Below are 19,185 nucleotides of genomic sequence, written 5' to 3'. Positions count from 1 at the left end.
GCCTACGTTGATCCTCTGAGACTGAATGCCCAGCCCTGCCTTTAGACCCCTCCACCTAGTCACTAAGGCTACTTCTTTAGTATTAGTAAAACTGCCCCCATTCATATGTTGACACCTCACCTCATTGTTGGTGTGTTTGCTGAAGTGCTCTATAAGAAGGAATGGAGGTTAAACTAGGTCATCCAGGTGAGGCTGTTCCCACCTGAACCATGTCCTTCTGAATAGATGTCCAGGGAGCTCTCTGTCCAGGGAGCTCTCTCCATCCCTCTCAGGCCACAAGGAGAAGCCTGTGAGGACAGACAAGAAGGGAGCCCTAGGAAGAGAGACAAGGACAGAGGGGTCATCTGCTGCCCCTTGACTTTGGACCTTCAGTCTGTAGAACATTGAGAAGATACATCTTTACTATTTGAGCCACTGAGACCAGACAAATGTGTCTCCCTATGACAGTCCCTGAAAAGCGTCTGAGGCATGACAGGAAGGTGTGCCTTGTCCTTGACACCTCTCTCTCTCTCTCTCTTGTTCTCTGTCTCCCCTCTTTCTGGCTTCCTGAGGTGAGAAGCTCTGCCCTGCCACAGAAGCCCTGCTATGTTGTTCTGCCTGCACACATACCCCAGCCAAGGTGCCATGGTCTGTCATGAAACCTCTGAAACCAAGAATCAAGATCAGCCTTTTCCCCACAAGGTGCTGTGTGGAGGTGTGTTCTCACAGCGGTGGGAAGCTGATGAGCACACCTGCACCTTGTTAAAGGCAATTGTTCCTCCTAGGTGTGCAGGACAATCTGCTGCTCTCCATTTCTAATAATCTTAATGAGTCTGGTGCTGCCACCTACTGGCCTACTTTGAATTACAAGTCATTTGTCTTTTTTTTTTCTCTTTTAATTTTTTTATTAGTTGCTCAAAACATTACAATGATCTTGACATATCATACATTTGATTCAAATGGTGTATGAATTCTTATTTTTCCACGTGTACAGATTGCAGGATCACATTGGTTATACAGCCACGTTTATACATACAGCCATACTACAGCCATACTAGTGTCTGTTGTATTCTGCTACCCTTGCTATCCCCCCTCCTCTCCCCTCTCCTCCTATCACCTTTCTCTACCCAATCTACTGTGACACACTTCTCTCTCTTTTTTTCTTCCCCCTCACACCATCTTATATGTAACTTTGCATAACAATGAGGGTCTTCTTCCATCTTCCATGCAATTCCCCTTCTCTCTCCCATTCCCTTGCACCTCTCATCCCTATTTAATGGTAATCTTCTTATCATGCTCTTCCTTGCTGCTCTGGTTTGAGTTGTCCCCCTTATATAAAAGAAGACATTTGGCATTTGTTTTTTAGGGATTGGCTAGCTTCACTTAGCATAATTTGCTCTAATGCCATCCATTTCCCTGCAAATGTCATGATTTTGTTATTTTTTAGTGCTGAGTAATATTCCATTGTGTATAAATGCCACAGTTTTTTAATCCATTCATCTATTGAAGGGCATCTGGGTTGTCCACACTCTAGCTATTGTGAATTGTGCTGCTATGAACATTGATGTAGCTGTGTCCCTATAGTATGCTCTTTTTAGTTCTTTTGGGTATAATCCGAGAAGGGGAATAGCTGGGTACAATGGTGGTTTGATTCCCAGCTTTCCAAGGAATCTCCATATTGCTTTCCAAATTGGCTACACCAATTTGCAGTCCCACTAGCAATGTACCAGTGAACCCTTTTTCCCACATTCTCTCCAGCACTTGCTATTATTTGACTTTAAAATGGCTGCCATTCTTACTGGAGTGAGATAGTATCTTACAGTGGTTTTAATTTGCATTTCTCTGATTGCTAGAGATGGTGAGCATTTTTTTCTGTATTTGATGATTGATTGTATATCCTCCTCTAAGAAGTGTCTGTTCAGATCCTTGGCTCATTTGTTGATTAGGTTATTTGTTTTCTTGTTGCTTAATTTTTTGAGTTCTTTGTATACTCTGGAGATTAGAACTCTATCTGAAGTGTGAGGGGTAAATATTTGTTCCCAGGATGTAGGCTCCCTATTTACCTCTCTTATTGTTTCTCTTGCTGAGAAAAAACTTTTTAGTTTGAATACATCCCATTTGTTGATTCTTGATTTTAACTCTTGTACTATAGGTGTCCTTTTAAGGAATTTGGAGCCCAACCCCACGAGATGGAGATTAGGGTCAACTTTTTCTTCTATTAGGTGCAGAGTTTCTGGTTTGATTCCTAGCTCCTTGATCCTTTTTGAGTTAACTTTTGTGCAAGGTGAGAGAAAGGGATTCAATTTCATTTTGTTGCATATGGATTTCCAGTACTCCAGCACCATTTGTTGAAGATGCTATCATTCCTCCATTGCATGCTTTTAGCATCTTTGTGTATTATAAAGTAGTTGTAATTTTGTGGATTGGTCTCTGTGTCCTCTATACTGTACCATTGGTCTACCCACCTGTTTTGGTACCAGTACCATGCTGTTTTTGTTACTATTGCTCTGTAGTATGGTTTAAAATCTAGTATCACTATACTGCCAGTTTCACTCTTCCTGCTTAGAATTGATTTTGCTATTCTGGGTCTTTTATTTTACCAGGTGAATTTCATGATTGCTTTTTCTATTTTTGCGAGGAATGCCATTGGGATTTTGATTGGCATTGCATTAAACCTATAGAGTACTTTAGATAATATGGCCATTTTAATGATATTAGTTCTGCCTATCCATGAACAAGGTATATCTTTCCATCTTCTAAGGTCTTCTATTTCTCTCTTTAGGGTTCTGTAGTTTTTGTTGTATAGTTCTTTCACCTCTTTTGTTAGGTTTATTACAAAGTATTTTAATTTTTTTTTAGGATATTGTGAATGAGGTGGATGTTCCCATTTCCATTTCAGAGGATTTGTCACTGATCTACAGGATGCCGTTGATTTATGTGTGTTGATTTTATATCCTGCCACTTTGCTGAATTCGTTTACTAGTTCTAGAAGTTTCTTGGTAGAACTTTTTGGGTCTGCTAGGTATAGGATCATGTCATATGCAAATAGTGCTTATTTAAGTTCTTTTCCTATCTTTATGCCTTTAATTTATTTCTTCCGTCTAATTGCTCTGGCCAGTGTTTCGAGAAGTATGTTGAACAGAAGTGGTGATTGAGGGCATCCCTGTATTTTTCCAGATTTTAGAGGGAATGCCTTCAAATTTTCTCCATTTAGAATGATGCTAGCCTGAGGCTTATCATAGATAGCTTTTACAATGTTGAAGTAAGTTCCTGTTATCCCTAGTTTTTCTAGTGTTTTGAACATAAAGCGATGCTGTACTTTGTCAAATGTTTTTCTGCATCTATTGAGATGATCATATGGTTCTTATCTTTAAGTCTATTGATGTGGTGAATAACATTTATTGATTTCTGTATATTGAACCAGCCTTGCATCCCAGGGATGAATCCTACTTGATCATGATGCACGATCTTTTTGATATGTTTTTGTATCCGATTTGCCAGAAGTTTATTGAGGATTTTTGCATCTATATTCATTAGAGATATTGGCCTTTAGTTTTCCTTTTTGGAAGTGTCTTTGTCTGGTTTAGGAATCAGTGTGATGTTGGCCTCGTAGAATGAATTTGGAAGTGCTCCCTCTTTTTCTATTTCCTGAAATAGCTTGAAAAGTATTGGTATTAGTTCTTCTTTAAAGGTTTTTGTAAAACTCTGCTATATACCCATCTAGTCCTGGGCTTTTCTTGGTTGGTAGTCTTTTGATGGCTTCTTCTATTTCCTCAATTGATATTGGTCTGTTTAAGTTGTGTATATCCTCCTGACTCAATCTGGGCAAATCTTATGACTTAAGAAATTTACCGATGCCTTCACTATCTTCTATTTTATTGAAGTATATGGTTTCAAAATAATTTCTGATTATCTTCTGTATTTCTGAAGTGTCTGTTGTGATATTGCCTTTTTCATCTGTATGCTAGTAATTTGAGTTCTCTCTCTTCTTCTCTTCATTAGCATGGCTAAGGGTCTGTCGATCTTATTTATTTTTTCAAAGAACCAATTTTTAGTTTTGTCATTTTTTTCAATTGTTTCTTTTGTTTCAATTCCATTGAGTTCAGCTCTGATTTTAATTATTTATTGCCTTCTACTACTTTTGCTGTTCTTTTGCTCTTCTTTTTCTAGGATTTTGAGATGAAGTATGAGATCATTTATTTATTTTTTTTCTTTTTTTGAGGAATGAACTCTAAGCAATAAATTTTCCTCTTAGAAGTGCTTTCATTGTGTCCCATAGATTCCAATATGTTGTGTCTGTGTTTTCATTAATCTCTAAGAATTTTTTAATTTCCTCCTTGGTGTCTTCTGTAACCCATTGATCATTCAGTAACATATTGTTCATTCTCCAAGTGATATAGGATTTTTTATTCCTTCTTTTATCATTGATTTCCAGTTTCATTCCATTTTGATCAGATAAGATACATGGCATTATCTCTACTCCTTTATAATTTCTAGGAGTTGCCCTGTGACATAATATATGGTCTATTTTTGAGAAGGATCCATGTGCTGCTGAGAAAAAAGTATAACCACTTGATGTTGGGTGGCATATTCTGTATATGTTAATTAAGACTAAGTTATTAATTGTATTATTGAGTTCTATAGTTTCTTTATTTTGTTTAGAAGATCTGTCCAGTGGTGAGAGAGGTGTGTTGAAGTCACCCATAGTTATTGTATTGTGGTCTATTTGACTCTTGAACTTGAGAAGAGTTTGTTTGATGAATGTAGTTGCACCATTGTTTGGGGGATATATATATAAATGATTGTTATGTATTTTTGGTGTATGGTTCCCTTGAGCAGTATGTAGTGTCCTTCTTTATCCCTTTTGATTAACTTTGGCTTGAAGTCTATCTTATTTGATATGAGTATGGACACTCTTGATTACTTCTGAGGTCCATGTGAAGAGGTATGATTTTTCCCAAACTTTTACCTTCAGTCTATGTATGTCTTTTCCTATCAGATGAGTCTCCTGTAGGCAGCATATTGTTGGATCTTTTTTTTTTTTTTTTGATCCATTCTACTAGCCTATGTCTCTTGATTGGTGAGTTTAAGCCATTAACACTTAGGGTTTCTATTGAGATATGGTTTGTACTTCCAGCCATATTTGCTTATTTTTGTTACTTAACTTGATTGGCTTTTCCTTTTTGATTAGTTTTTACTTTACTGTACTACCTCCCACTGTTGGTTTTCATTGTGATTTTCCATTTCCTCTTTATTTAATGTTTTGCCAAGGATGTTTTGAAGTGCTGGTTTTCTAGTTGCAAATTCTTTTAACTTTTGTTTATCGTAGAAGGTTTTAATTTCATCTTCAATCCTGAAGCTTAATTTCACTGGATACATGATTCTTGGTTGGAACCCATTTTCTTTAGCATTTGAAATATGTTGTTTCAGGATCTTCTAGCTTTAAGAGTCTGTGTTGAAAGATCAGCCATTAACATGATTGGTTTACCCCTAAATGTAATCTGCTTCCTTTCTCTTGTAGCTTTTAAAATTCTCTCCATATTCTGTATGTTGGGCATCTTCATTAGAATGTGTCTTGGTGTGGAACTCTTGTGATTTTGCACATTCAGTGTCCTGTAGGTTTCTAGGATTTGGAATTCTGTTTCATTCTTCAAGTCTGGGAAGTTTTCTAGTATTATTTCATTGACTAGTTGCTCATTCCTTTGGTTTGGACCTCTATACCTTCCTGTATCCCAATAACTCTTAAGTTTGGTCTCTTTATGTTATCCCATTTATTGGATGTTCTGCTCTTGGTTTCTTAACAATCTCACTGAGATTGTTCTTTTCAAGTTGAAATACTTTGTTATCATTGTCTGATGTTCTATCTTGTAAGTGTTCTACTCTGCTGGTAATACTCTCATTTGAGTTTTTAATTTGGTTTATTATTTCCTTCATTTCCAGGATTTCTTTTTTCTTTTTTTTTTTTTAATAGCCTCTATCTCCCTGTAGAGTTGATCTTTTGCTTCTCAAATTTATTTATGTAATTCATTATCAAAGTGATCTTTAATTGTCTGATTTTGCTGTCTAATGTCTTCCTTGAGACTCCAGATCATCTGAAGCATGAGCCTTCTCTGGCCTACCATCTGCCATTGCCTCTCATTGTGTTTTGAAATTAGTATTCTGGGAGTGACCTGTCTAATGTGATTATTAATATTATTAATAATTTATTTAATACTTATATACTAAATATTCACAGGGTGTGAAAAGATAAATTTGTAGTGTAATCAGTTTGGTTATAATAAAACTCTTATCAAATTAAGAAATCTACACTTACACATGGCCGCCTGTGATGTTTCCCTAGATGAAAAAGAAGTTGTGGTGGAAAAAATTTGAAAACACTTTACACACATGTGTAATACTTGGTGTATGTCTATGTAGGAATCCCTACTTATACACTTTTCTACTCTTATATAAATATGCACATCACATGTACACAGAAGTAACTGCACAGCAGCTTTTATAAATAGTACAACTAAAGTTCATAGAACCATCCACAGTGCAGATTAAGCAGAGTGTTGAGCGTCCCTTAGCCAGGAGCCACACAAGAACACTGCTGCTGGTATTTAGATTTCTGATTCTCCTTCTAACACGTGGTTTATTGATGTTTCTCCTTGTTTTCTGTGGCTGAACTATAAATTCCCATGTATTGAGCAGTTCCACCCATTTTAATTCACAGGTCCTTTCTTCTACAGGGTGAAGTCTGCTTTTTGAGCTCTCTATAGCATTTTCTCATCTCATTCAGTATCTTTTTCAGATCTAGAATTTCTGTTTGAAGGGAAAATTAATACAACCATAAAATTTTCTTTGTAGCAAGATAGATTTATAGATTTCAGAAGAAAAGTGAGTTTGAGCAGCCTGGAGTGATTTGAGTCATGCCAAGGCAGGAGTGTGGATGGTGTGTGTGGTCACTATTTTGCTTGTTTCTCTTTCTTTTCTTTTTATTTTCTTTTTTCAATGCTGGGCATGAAATGCAGGGCCTCATGCATCCCAGGCAACACTCTACCACTGAGCTACACCTAGCTCTTGACTCATAACTGAAACTCCATGAGTGTGGCTGGGCAGACTTAGATTTCATGGATCCGTCCTACCTATATCTTGAGCATTTAGACAAATCAAGAGAGGAGAGACAATCTGGCCCTGCCCTGCAAGTATCCTAGAGAAGGATCATGAAAGTGGGAAGAGGAGAGGAAGAAGGAAGAGAATCTGACATGTAGCCTTAACTATGGAGAAACGAAGTCAGAGACCTGGATCCAATGAGAAATCCCCTCAGCACAGCCCTCAGATTCTCAACAACTAGAGATAATTTAATTCATGTCCCACTGAGCTGAGATATAGAAACCAGAATCCCTCTCTTAAAGCATCTGAAGAGATATATTCAGAGTATTTAAAATACTTCTTTCATGCTGGGCCTCTTGTCTCCTGCTTTTTGCTGGGCTCTGCACTGGAGAAGAGGATGGAAACAACATTAGCCCTTGACACCTGGTTTAGACCTCAGCTCTGCCTGATCTCAGTGAGTGACCAGGGTGTACGCATCTGCTCAGGCCTCTTCCTGGATTCCCAGGAGTGACCGCTGGTTTTGGTGCTTCTCTCTGTGTGTGAGTGTCTGAGTCATGAAGTATATAGGTGCGTGAGCTGTCTTCCCTGGAGCTGCAGGACATCAGTGTGGAGAGCAGAGGGCACAGGACACTGTGGACACAGGCGAGGCTCACCTCAGGTTCCTCTCACTGAATCCTGCCCTAGGATATTCCAATTCTTGCCCACCAGAGGGCGACATGAACCTGCAAATACACTCACCAGAGACTCATCCCTGGAGAGGCTGATCTAGTTTTAAAGCATAAATTTAATTTTACACTTTTAAGTGGTCAGATGAGGACATTATAGGAAATGAATGAGACACCAGGGTCTCTCACTACTGTCACTTAGGTTTTCTTTTTTCCATTCATAGCACTCAGGTAGGTTGGAGGTCACCAATGCCCACACGTCACAGCTGGCACCTCAGACACTTACCTGTCCTCTAGGGCCAGGCAGTGGCTTCTCCACAGAGTCAATGGGAACTCAGACTGAGGAGCTCCAGCCCGTGTGTTTGCACCACGTGGATCCCATGGCCTCCAGGGGTGCTGCTGCAGAAAACAAGGCCTGGAATATGAGTGACTTATTGAAGATCATTTTACCTCTTTCAAAACCTCTTTTCTTAAAAAAAAATAAAAGAACTTTGCTGTTTTCCAAGAGAAATAATATAAAACATAACAAAGAACAACTCTGTAGTTTGCCAGAAAAAAAAAAAAAACTATTGGAGCTAATCTCCTCTGCAAGGTGCTAATAGTTAACACAGTACTTCAGAGTGCTTCACCCAGTGCAGCACTGTTGCTCTCTACAGCAGACAGAAAGTGTAGTTCCCAATACTTCATTGACAGTCTGGCTATTTCTCTGCATGCACTGTAGGGCATGTCACACCAGAGAAATAGAAACCTATGATAGAGAAAAGGAAACCTAACTTGCAGACTGATGCTCACATTCTGGTCTTGGGGCTGCCCATGGCTAATATGGCACCTGGTGATCAGCCAGAAAGCATTACTGTGGGTTGTGACTAAAAATCAGACCACCTCTAGGATAGGTTCACAACCCTTCCACCCTTGTGGACAGCTCGTGTCTTCCCTTACTGCTTGTAGAATGGGTGTACATGTGAACTCTCCTCACCCTACTGACCTTTATCCTGATTGGATCCTGTGCCTTGTATTAGCTGTGTGTGCTTCCTCAATAAATGAGCTCCAGCCTTGACTGGTCTCCCTGACTCGTCTGATTGTCCTATGGTGAGGGAGGGCTGAGTGCAGGCGGTCAGTCGGTCCTCTCATTCTTGGCTCGTCCTAGCCGAGGCATGTTCTCCCTATCTCTCCTGCAGGTCGGGAGGGAACGAGAACTAAAAACCCTGATATCTGGTGCCTGAACAGGGACACAAAGAAGTTGGTTCACCAAAAGTGAAAGTATCGGCGGGCCAAGCCAAGCAAATTCCGAGGTAAGGGTCTTCCTGAAGAGATAGGGCAATCTCACACTAAGCATGATGCTCCAGCTCTTAAAGCACTGAGATTCATGCTCAAAAGCCAAGGTTTAGAGATCTCAGATGCCCAGGCCAAAAAGGTCTGGGAATCCTTGACATACGCTGTGCCCTGGTTGGTGGCTGCCAATCTGTTTGATTGGGCCACCTGGGACCATGCAAAACAATTAGTGAGGAAGAGGGAGATTAACCTGGGAGAGGACCACCCTCTGGGGTTCTACACAATCCTATCTGTCCTCAAAGCCTGTTTCTCCCCTGGCCCCTCAGAAGGAACATCTAGGGTGGCAAAGACCTTCTCCTACCTCAAAGGGCAACCTGGCTTGGGAAACCCTTGTTGAGGAACAACTTGGGTCACTGCAAGTCAGTCCTCTTGCTGCCCAGGAGGAGAAAGGCTTAAAGCCTCAGTCTGATAATGGTCTCCTAGACCTTTTTGATCCTTGGCCTGGTCCTCTGAGTTCTGTACCAAGTGCTCCTGTGTTGGTACACATGTTGACAATCGGGATGGGGAGCCGCCTCCGCCATATTGTCACCCCTCCCCCCACGGGAATTCTACCCCATCTTATGAAACCCTGAAAAGCCAGTTAAGCCACCATCTTGTAAGACCAATGATGACTTATCCCCATCGTGTATGGCTTTCCTGGTAAATGATAACCCTGTGGGCAATAGACTGGCCTTATGGTATCCCTGGGAGGCCCAAGATTTGAAAGAACTCAAAAAGGCCATCTCCAAGGATGGACCTAATTTGCCCTGCACCGAAACCATCCTCCAGGGTCTGGCCCACCAACAGTGTACCACCCAAGACTGGAAAAACTTAACCAAGGCTGTGCTTCCTGGTTCCCTATACCTGAAATTGTGCGCTCTTTTTTAATGAGGAGTGCCATGCTCAGGCTGAGAGGAATCAGGCTATTAATTCCCTGGTTCCTGTAACATATGGGATGCTGTTGGGGTCCAGTGATCAATTTTCCACAGGCCTTCAACAGGCTGCTATCCCTGCCCCCTACCACGATCAGGTATGGGCTTTAAGATTGGCAGCATGGAGAAAGTTGGAGGAAGGCCTCTCAGAGCCCCCAGTAGCAGGAATTACTCAGAGGGCTACCGAGGATCTTGCCACTTTAATTGAGAGGGTGGAAAAAAGCTTCCAAAGGAAATTCCCCCAGGGCCCCTTCGGGACCAGTTTATCAAGATGGTGTCTTGGAGGGAATGACCACAGACCACAAACTAGTCTGTGCAGAGATGATAGACAGATCTATGGGGAGGTGGATAGTGGCCACTAAGGATGTTGGTACTCAGGCCCACCAATCACAGTCATTGGTCATAGCCTTGCAGGCCCAAATGGCTTTGCTTATGTCCCTCAGGCCAGGCTAAGGGGCAAACTCTGCCTAAGACGCCTTGACCCTGGTGTAGAAAGGGATTCCATTGGCGGAGGGATTGTAAGTCCAAATTTGATATTGAGCATAAGCCTTTAAATTAATAACAGGGAGCCTTCCAGCCCGGTCACCCAAATGGGGCACCCCACCTAGTGACCCACCTAGGGCCCACTGGATAGTCCCAATAATCCTGGCATTTAGGCCAAAAATGGATATCTTCATAGCAGGGAAAATGTTCTGCTGCTTGATTGACACTGGAGCAGATTGCATAGTATTAAGGAAAGAGGAGGTTACTTCACAATGGAAGCTGATTCCCGGACCTCAGGTATTGGGGGTGGGGGGTGATACAAGGTCTGAAAAAAACAAGGACTGGCTTACTTGGAAGGATGTAGATGATAGTCAGGGAGAGTTCCGCCCTCTGGTGGGGTCTGGCCTGAGAGCTAATCTTCTGGGACAGGATATTTTGGGGGAAACTGAGGTGTTCATCACCACAGATCACAAAAGGATAAATGTCAATATCCTATAGGAAGAGGAATACAAGCAACATTTTGGCCTATCAAGTCCCTTAGCAATTACCAGGGGAATACACTTTTTGAGACATCGAGGTGCGGCCAATGCTCCTACCAACCCCACCATTCAATGGCTTCCAGGCCCTCCACTGTGGGTGGAACAGGGGCTGCTTCCCCTAGATAAACTACAAAAGTTAGAAGAGATAATATCAGAACAACTGACCCTAGGGCATATTAGGCCCTCTCTGAGCCCTTGGAATAGTCCAGTATTTCTCATACAAAAGGCTACAGGGAAATGGAGAATGTTACAGGACCTAAGAAAGATTAATGAGCAAATGATTCCTGTTGGTACCCCTTTGGGAGGGCTACCCTGGATCCCCACCGTCCTTTGGGATTTGACAAGAATGCTTCCAAACTTGGAATATTAAACACACCACTGGAATACCATACAATCCAAAAGGTCAAGCTATAATTGAGAAGCATAATAAGACCTTAAAGGACCTACTAATAAAATAAAAAGGGGGAAACAACCTCCATGACCAATAAAGGACAGACATGCTTACATTAAATATTTTAAATTTTTCCAGAGACCAACCTCTAACTGCTTTCCAGAGACATCAGTCTAATCAGACACCTTATTTGAAGGTAGAAGTCTGATGGAGGGACCCCCTTACTGGATCATGGCCCGGTCCTGATCCTCTCATTATTGTAGGGAGGGGATTTGGGTGTGTATTCCTGATTGGTGAGCCAAGTCCAATTTGAGTACCCACTAGAGATCTAAAATACTGTTCACCAGAACAATAATGATTACCCAAGAGCACCCCTTCTTGAGGTATGATTCTTTATTTTCTCATTTGTAATGAAAAGACCATTCTGGATGCTTTGCCTGGTTGTGACCAAACTCCTCATTGTCTCCCTCGTGGAACTCATCATGGGCATGGCCATTTCGGAGCTTCCTTTGGAACATTCTAATTCCACTCATTTGGATGATTCCAGCCTGTGTTGCGGCCCTTAGAATGATTCCCCTTCCACTATGTTTGTTGGGGGAGACATGCTTTGGAGAGGCATGCTTTGATGTCTTACTTCATATCCTTGCTCCCCCTGCAGGTAGTGTGTCATGAAGTCCCTTCTCAATAGTCAATGCTACGGGACCAAATATGATTGTGATAATGGTTTATGGGGGGGCATATGTAATCCGAGATCTTGACGTCTGTGAAGCTGGCTCAGGTCTCCTTGCTATTCTCTGCTACTGCATCTGCTGGCCCAAACCAGTGGTTCTTCCTTCTAAGCCCCAAGGCCCCCCACATGCCTGTGAATGACATTCGAGTCAGGTGTGGTCCACACTGCTTGTTATAAATCAGCATCTAAATGTACTCACAAGGGTGTAACTTACTGGATGGGCCACTCTGAGGGGTCCCATTCTGGGTATCAGTGTCCTGGAAGCGGTGGTAAGCCAATTTGTTGGTCCTTATATGACCCCCCACCTCAGTCTCTGATGGGGGGAGCTCAAGATCTGGCCAGGCAGGCTGCTGTTAATAAGGCTGTACAAAAACTTACTGAGCTCAACTTGGGCCCTCCTATATACCATCCTATAATACTACCCAAGCAATGGGGGCCCCTCCATTTAGGCCCTGAGACTCAAAATATTCTACAAAGTTATTTGATCTTTTAAATGTGACCAGCCCTAAGCTTGTTCAAGACTGCTGGCTGTGCTTAAAGACCATTAAAGGCTACTGCCATTCCCGTTTGGCAGAACATAACCTCACCTTTTCCTAGTAGATGCCCTATACTTCCTCCCACCAAACTCAGAAGTCTTTTTTTTGCCCGTGGTGACCATGCCTAACGTCACCTGTCTCACTAGAAATGGAACTAAAGATGTGGGGATGTTGAATCCCCTCTGGTGTGGAGGCAATAGGGTTTTTTTTTTGACAGATAAGTAGGTGGTATGCTCTGTCCTCCTAATGGTACTGCCTTTTCTGTGGTGATATGGTATACAGTGTCCTACCAGGTAATTGGAGTGGGATCTGCATTGTGGTCCTCCTCCTCCCTGACATTGGGGTCCTCCCTAATAACCAGTCCCTGCCCATACCTTCTGTTGATTATTCACTTTCCAGGCCTCAAAGAGCCATTCATGCTGTTCCTTTACTATTGAGTTTGGGGGTGGCCACAGGGATGGGAACTGGACTTGCTGGCCTTGGTACTTCTTTACAGATGTAAAATAAGCTTTCTCAGCAGATGAAAGATAATTGGCACCATGTTGCCATCACTATCTTCTACCTGCTATCTCAACTCAATTCCTTGGCTGCAGTACTCCACAAAAAACCAAAGTGGCCTGGGCCTGCTTACCACCAGAGAGGGAGGATTATGCCTGTTCCTACAGGAGGAGTGCTGCTTCTATGCCAATCGCTCTGGTATTGTTCAATAGAAGATTAAAAGGTTACAGGAGGACCTTGAAAATTGTTGGGATGAGCTGCAATCAAGCTTTCTATGGACTGGGCTAAACTGGTGGCTCCCTTACCTTCTCCCCTTTGTAGGCCCCTTTGTTACTATAATTCTTTTATTTACATTTGGACATTGTGTAATTCACAGGCTCCTCCAGTTTCTCAAAAGTGGAGCCAGAGCTGTTCAATTGATTTTGGTCTGGCAGTGATATGCTGTTTTACAAGATACTGACTGGGAACCCTATGAAGTTGGCCATGGCCCCTACAAGGATGTGCAGGTGTAAGTCAGAGGCAAGAGAATTTTTCTTCATAGGCCTAAGTCACCTCCCTTACTTGAGGTTTCCCATTGGGTCTGCCGACCCTGCAGGTGAACTGCCTGAAGAGCCAAAGTGGTAGTCAATGATGGGTAAGATCCCCAGAGGGGGACAACCTAAGACAGGCACACTCTCGAGTGAAAGACAGACACCCGCCAATAAAACAAAAAGGGAGAGATGTAGGGAACATCACATCAGAGATGGAAAAAAGGAAACCTAACTTGCAGACTGGTGCTCACTTCCTGGTCTTGGGGCCTCACATGGCTAAGATGGTGCCTGGCGATCAGCCAGAAGGCATTACTGTGGGTTGTGATGAAAAATCGGACCACCTCTAGGATAGGTTCAGAACCCTTCCACCCTTGTGGAAAGCTTGTGTCTTCCCTTACTGTCTGTAGAATGGGTGTACACGTGAACTCTCTCCACCCTGCTGACCTTTATCCTGATTGGCTCCTGTGCCTCATGTTAGCTGTGAGTACTTCCTCAATAAATGAGCTCCAGCCTTGACTGGTCTCCCTGACGCATCTGATTGTCCTCCGGCGAGGGAGGGCTGGGTGCGGGTGGTCAGTTGGCCCTCTCCTTTCTTGGCTTGTCCTGGTTGGGGTGTGTTCTCCCTCTCTCCTTCAGGTTGGGAGGGAATGAGGACTAAACCCCGACAGTGCCCCATGTTCTCCTGTGTAAAATAGTGCCCCATCCCAGCAGCTTAATGAGTTAGCATTTTACTCTCCCCCATCTTTCTGTGAGAGAGGAATCAGTAGGGGTTTCCCTGGTGGTTCTGGCTCAAGGTTTGTCCCCAGGTGTTGTGGGCTGTTAACCACAGAGGCAGCCATGGAAGGACTTCTCTGGTGGGTCTCCAGGGGTCTGCCCTATGTTGGCCAGCTGAGGCTGCCATAGCAAGGGCCTGGGGTTCTCACTGTGGCCCTGCCCTGGGCTGCCTGAGGGTCCTCACCAGGGATCCTCTGGCTTCCTCTGGAGCAGTTCTCCTCCCAGAGAGGTCAGCAGGCAAGAGTCTCAGTATCCTGGCCTCTGGAGTCACTCGATGCCACTTCCTGGACCTGGATTGGTCACAGGCCAGCCCTGTCCTGTGTGTAGGGGAGAGTGTTGAGCACCTGGAGAGCACTCAGGAGGCAGGGCACTGGGGCCTCCTGGTGGCTGAGCCTATTCCTGACTCTCTCCCTGGAGGCCTCCTGTCTGGAAGATCCTCTCAGCTTTCCTAGCAGTGGGATTCTGCAGGAAACACTTGTCAACTGTGCTGTCCTCAATGATTTGACTGTGGTGTGTTACACACACCCCATAATCACTGTTCTAATTATGAATACACAGTGGATTACATATTAAGACAACATTTAAATAAGAAATAAAAGTTTCACAAACTCATTCTTATTTTACAATCCTCTGTGCAACTGAGCCCTTCCTCTGCTGCCACCTGTCTTTGCCTGGAAGAGTCATGTGGGCGATTCCTGTCTTGTGCAAATGCAGATGATATGTTCTCCAGCTCTGTGTTAAAAGGTTTCTGCATTTTCCTTGAAATGCTGATTTTGTGACTACAGTGCTTCTGTGAACAGCATGACAACCCAGTCTCCAGGCTCCCTGGCTGTGTCTGCAGGAGACATGGCCACCATCAGCTGTAAGTCCAGCCAGAGTCTCTTATCAACCAGAGCATGACAGGGCCTGGAATCAGTAGAAACCAGGACAGGCTTCTGGCCTGGTTCTCTCCTGAGTGTCCCCATGGGCAGCTGGGGTCCCAATGAGGTTTAGTGGCAGTGGGCCATAGACAGCTTTCCTCAGCAGGCTCCAGGGTGTGGCAGAGAATTACTCTTAGCACCACCTCATGCTCCCCCCACAGAGCTTCAGTCTCAGACCTGAACCTCCTGCCAGGCTAAGGCTCAGAGAGGCTTTGCCAGCTGCTTCCTCCTCAGAGGACATTCAAGTCTCCTTCTTGCTGAGACGACATGTTTCTGATTTATTCCTTGGATAGTTTGTAGGACCCAGGAAAAATTAAGAAAACGTGCCTGTTTTAGATCCTAAGCTAATGAAAAACAGGACTGCTCTGAGACCCAACTATCTCTCTGCTGGACATTAACTCAAGGGAACCAGGTCACCAACTGATAAAGATGACCACATTGCCATGATCACTGCAGAATTCTTCAAATTGTCTATGAGGAGACAGTCAGAGGCTCACTTGGTGGGTAACAGGACAAAGGAATAGGCTCTTTGCAAGACAAAGAAAGGAGAGGGAAGAGTTAGGAGGCCATTGCCAACACCCAGGTGGGCCTGGTGGATTTCTTGAGGCAGGGAGATTAAAGTTGGGGGAGCAGTGAGGCGTGCATTTTGGAGATGGAAGTGAACAGCCTTCTGTGGTTAGGTGAAGGGATGTGGGAGAAGGAGTCTCAAGAAGATTCTGAGATCTTGCTTTGAGGAGCTAGCAGGGTGGAGTTGCCATTTGTCCTGACAGAGAGGACTGTAGGGAGAGTGGCCTTTGGGAGGAGATAATAGCCTGCGGCTCTGGACATTGGGGCTGGCCAAGTGCATTAGACTGGCATGTGTTGCCCAGTAGCCCACAGAGTGATTGAGGCTGGGGTTCAGGCATGACGTCTGCCCTGGGGACTGAGCTCTGATGACGATTGCAGTGAGGGCTGCACAGAGCAGAGGTCCAAGGGCTGAGTTCTGGGACAGGTGGAGAGGGAGGACCAGGAAAGTGATTGGAAGGGATAGTGGGATGGGTAGCAGCAGGAGAGAGTGATGTCCTGAGGCTCAGGAAGAAAGTGCCTGGAGGAGGAGGGTGTTCTGAGGTGCTAAGTGATATTGGTGGGTCTAGTAGGATGAGGATTGGTGTGGACACTGGACAGGGCAGTGTGTACATCTCAGGTCTACAGGTAGAATTTGTGTTGCCTTAGATCCATCCTGCTAGATGGGAAAACACAGGAATAACATGAAAAAACAAGGGAAAGACGTGGCCCAAGCAAACCAAGATGTTTGAAAAAACAGAACCCACTGATACCACAGTAGAATGAACGTCAAAGAAAGAGTTCAGAATGCACCTAGGAAATTTGATCTGTGAAGTAAGGGATAGTGTAAGGAATGAAATCAAAGAAAAAAATACAGAAAGAAAAAGATCACTTCAATAAAGAGTTAGAGATTGTGAGAAAAATATAAGCAGAAATCCTGAAAATGAAGAAATCAATAAACCAAATTTCAGGTTCAGAAGAAGGCATCACCAACACAGAGACCACTTGGAAGACTGAACCTCAGACAATAAAGAAAAAATATAACGTCTTGAAAGTAGAGTGGAGAATTTCCCTGATTTCTTGATTTTGTTTGCATTAATCATTTCTTTATTATTGTTTCTCCTCATGGTAACTTGTTAATTATGCATGAATTTATAATCTTTCAGGAAATGTTACCTCACATTTCTTTAAAAAATATTACAAATCGATTCTTCAGGTTGAGTGTGGGGAAGAGAACCCAACTGATCTGGGCAGTTGCTTGGAATCTCCTTGACAGGACAGGAGCTAAGCCCTGGACACCAGGCTGGGATTCTCCCTGGACATGTGCTGTGCTCAGGGAGAGGAAAGGGGTTGAGTCAGAAAGCAGATGACACCTACCACATTCCCAGGGGACTCTCCCAGGATCCTGCCTGCTGTGGTTTCTGTGGCCAGTGGAGGGCACCTGGGCTCCCACTGCATCTCCTGCTGACTTTCCCAGCCCAGCTCTGCCTTTGGGTCAACATCATATTCACTTTGACCATAATGACTCTCCTGAGTGACCATCTCCCTGCAGTCATGCCCAGGCATCTGAGGTGGGCAGATGCCCCCAGGTCCCCACCCTTGGGCAGAATGGGAACTCCAGAGATTACCCTCCTGCCCATTCGTCTTCCTCATCCCTTATGTCCTCACCAGGGGCCAGAGCATCAGTATACCTGGTGGCTCATCTAGAAAACTCTGAGGTTACTTGAGGGGCAGGTTACCAGGATCTTTAAGAATCCTTGAGGCCTTAGAGACCCAGAGTCTACAGGGCCCCAGGGACAACTCTTAACTGAAGTGCATATTGTATATCTACTATGCAGCTTTGATTCCAGAGATGTTCATATTTCTAAAATTATACTTAAAATTTAAGGAAATTATGGGAAATTCTGGGTCTAAATCTGGTATCTTTTTATTTATTGATTTTATTTGCCCATCTGTCTTATGGTCCATTTCCCTACCTTCTTGATTTTGTTGAATTAATCAGTTTCCTAATTATTGTTTTTCCTCATGATACCTTGTTAATTATACAGGCATTTGTACTCTTGCAAGGACTGTAACCTCGTATTTCTTTTAAAAGTATGACAAGTGTGTGTTGCAGGAATAGATTAATGGTGGAGCATGTGGAAAAGGGTCCAGCTGACCTGGGCAGTAGTGTGGAGCCTGATTAACAGATGGAACAGGAGCTGTGCCCTCAAAACCAGCCTGGGGCTTTCCCTGGACATGTGCTGTGGTCAAGGAGAAGAAAGATGCTGGGTCAGAAAGCAGAGGGGACTCTCCCCCATTCCCCTGGGACTCTGCCCAAGATGCTACCTGCTTGTGGTTTCTATGCCCAGTGGTTTGCAAAGGGGCTCCCACTGCATCTCCTGCTGACCTTCCCAGCCAGCTCTTCCTTTAGTTCAACATCATTTCCCCCTTGACCATAAGGGCTCTTCTGAGTGACCATCTTTGTTACTTCATCGCCAGGCATCTGAGGAGGGCAGAATCCCTTTTGGAAGTTCATCTGTGCCCTGATGCTCTTACTGGGATTATGTGAGATGACCTGAGGAACATCTAGCCAGGAACTTTAGGAGTCATGGAAGGAGTAGAGACCCAGAGTCTACAGGGCCCTAGGGACAACCTTCAACCCTCTGGGAGACTAATGAGTGACTTTTCCAACTCTGATCCTTCCCAAGATGGACAAGGTCAATCTAGAGGGAACAGGCAGAGTGACTGAGTCTGTATCATCATTGTGTCTCTGCTGGATTCTGGAATAACAAGGGAAACGCAAGATGAAGTGTCAAATTAAAAAGCCATTTCTATGGCTTTCCTTTAATTAATTATTGTAGGCTAAGTCATTTATGGTTTATGTGGTTAGGATTGAATCCCAATTTCATAAGGAAGAGCTTTTGGAAACACAAAGGACTTCTGTCATTTTTCTGCATGTACCCACTACCTGTGCCATGGTCTTGCCCAGGGCCCAGATCCTCCTCCTCCTGAAGTGGTCATGCTCTTCCTGTCTGTTCATTCAGAAGGGGCAGGGACACCTCTGTGCTGACCTCCACATGCCAGTCCAGGCTGCTGCAGCTGACAGGGCCACTCATAGGTGTGGCCTGAGCTGTGGCCCAGGCAGTCATGGTCCACAGCCCTCAGCTGCACCTGTTCCCTGAGTTCCCAGCACCTTCCTCTCACAGGGCAGAGAATATGCTGAGCTGCTGCCCAGACAAGCAGCTCATGTGGCAACTGCCCCCCCCCCCCCCCCCCC

General features: G+C 43.9%; 2 long non-coding RNA genes across 2 annotated transcripts in view; one reads left to right on the top strand and one right to left on the bottom strand.

Moving 5' to 3' along the window:
• LOC125618858 overlaps window positions 1–19,185 on the top strand; it is a 124,194-nt gene that overhangs the window by 22,086 nt on the left and 82,923 nt on the right. The gene's annotated exons all lie outside the window — the stretch shown is intronic.
• Window positions 15,843–19,185, bottom strand: part of LOC107154173 — an 11,336-nt gene continuing 7,993 nt past the window's right edge. The window contains exon 4 of the long non-coding RNA XR_001505031.2: window positions 15,843–15,875. This is a non-coding gene — a long non-coding RNA (uncharacterized LOC107154173). The remainder of the gene's footprint in view (window positions 15,876–19,185) is intronic.

Source organism: Marmota marmota, unplaced genomic scaffold (assembly GCF_001458135.2).
Source record: "Marmota marmota marmota unplaced genomic scaffold, marMar, whole genome shotgun sequence".
In the NCBI taxonomy this organism is placed as follows: domain Eukaryota; kingdom Metazoa; phylum Chordata; class Mammalia; order Rodentia; family Sciuridae; genus Marmota; species Marmota marmota.
The sequence above is the reverse complement of the archived record's forward strand: the minus strand, read 5'-3'. Positions and strand labels throughout refer to the sequence as shown.